The 1,534-nt window shown below is 69.8% G+C and overlaps 1 protein-coding gene across 1 annotated transcript in view; it reads right to left on the reverse strand.

Moving 5' to 3' along the window:
• Positions 1 to 1,487, reverse strand: part of DIRAS1 (DIRAS family GTPase 1) — a 7,664-nt gene extending 6,177 nt beyond the window's left edge. Inside the window, exon 1 of the mRNA XM_025196564.1 lies at positions 1,386 to 1,487. The gene's annotated coding sequence lies outside the window, so the exon portion shown is untranslated. The remainder of the gene's footprint in view (positions 1 to 1,385) is intronic.
• Positions 1,488 to 1,534: the final 47 nt, after the last annotated feature.

Below are 1,534 nucleotides of genomic sequence, written 5' to 3' on the forward strand. Positions count from 1 at the left end.
TGCAAGCCAGCCTCGCTGCCCTGCTGTGCCAAGGCAGACACTAACCCCAGAGCCGCGCGGTGCCAACGCTGCCGGGGAGGAAGGACGGTGTCACCATCACGGGGCCCATCTGAGACCGGGCTGTGCTGCAGGCTGCCCGCCTGACTTGTGCCCCGGGTCTGTGCCGCCCTCCAGAGCAGCAGAGGAGCCCTCTCGCCACGTGCTGCAGATGTTGGGGTTGAGGGGGTCCCCGGCAGCCTGTGCAGAGCCCCCGGCTCCTGCTGCTATGTTGGTCCCAGCGCCCGGGCCAGCCCTGGGGACCTCGCTCCACCCCAGCTGCAGCTGCCCCACAAACAGACCTTGCTTCTTCTCAGACCTACTGCCACTGGCAGCTCGTTGGGGGCAGCACGGGCACAGCAGGGACTGGGCAGCCGGCCCGGGTGAGGGCCACGGGCCTCCTGCTTGCCAGGGATGGGGGAGAACCAGGCCTGGCAGAGCAATGGAGCCGGCCAAAGCCACAGCAGGTGCTGAATGACAGATGCCGCGAGCGAGCCGGACCGCAGGACGCCAAGCACCCGGCCAGCCCTGCTCCCGGCTCTGAGCCCTCTGTACTGCGACCTCTGCCCAGAGCTCGGGGGGCGAACCCCGCTCCCTGCAACACACACCAGCCCTCCAGCTCACGGTGCTGTTAAGGCCGGAGGCGCACGCCGAGCTGCACGGGGCACAGGGCAGGCCCGGCGGTTCAACATTGACTGGCTCCCAGGGCTGCCCAGCGGGAGACAACCCCAACCCGCCGGCTGCTGGGGACAGAATCAGGCCCCGCTGCTTTGCAGGTGGTCACAAGGGCCGGATGCTTTGAGGCATGGGGGTCGGGGTGTTCAGTCCCCCCACGTGGCGCCTGGCCAGGGAATCAGGGCTCCGGCGTCCAGCCCCAGTGGCGGGAGCCCGAGCAGGCAGAGACGGGGCAAGGCTGCACACCCTGCCCAGCCCTACCCTGAGCTCTTGGGGAGCCCAGAAGGGACTGGGGCTGGGGCACAGCTCCTGGCACCCGGCTCTGGGCAGGCCTTGGGACCTGGCGGGGCTGGCAGACGGAGCGAGGCTGTGCCAGCGCCCCCGCTCCCGGCCTGCCACGTTGATTTCCCACCCGGGGCTGATCTCCCACCCCGGGGAGCGGGGTGCAGGGCTGCCGGCCCCCAGGCCGGCCTGGGTGGAGCGTGGGGCTCCCATGACACCCCGCCAGCCTTTGCGTGCGCCCGGCTGCTCAGCCCGTGTGCGCGTGACCTCTACCCACGCGCTGCAGGGGGGAGGTCTCAACAGGCACCTCTGCAACCCGCCGGCCATGCAGACATGCAGGCACGCATGCACACGCACACGCCTGTGCCCCTTTCCACCCCCCAGCTCCTCACCAGCTTCTGTGCAGGCTCCCGGCGAAATGACACCTGGATGGCAACCCCCCCTCGCCCACCCCCAGCCCATTCACCTCCTGGCAGGCTGCCGGCTCCTCAGGGGCAGGACCCTTTCGTTAGGCAATTGTAGTGGGGGAGGGGAAATGGCA

The sequence above is a fragment of the Alligator sinensis genome, unplaced genomic scaffold (genome assembly GCF_000455745.1).
Source record: "Alligator sinensis unplaced genomic scaffold, ASM45574v1 scaffold1295_1, whole genome shotgun sequence".
NCBI lineage: Eukaryota > Metazoa > Chordata > Crocodylia > Alligatoridae > Alligator > Alligator sinensis.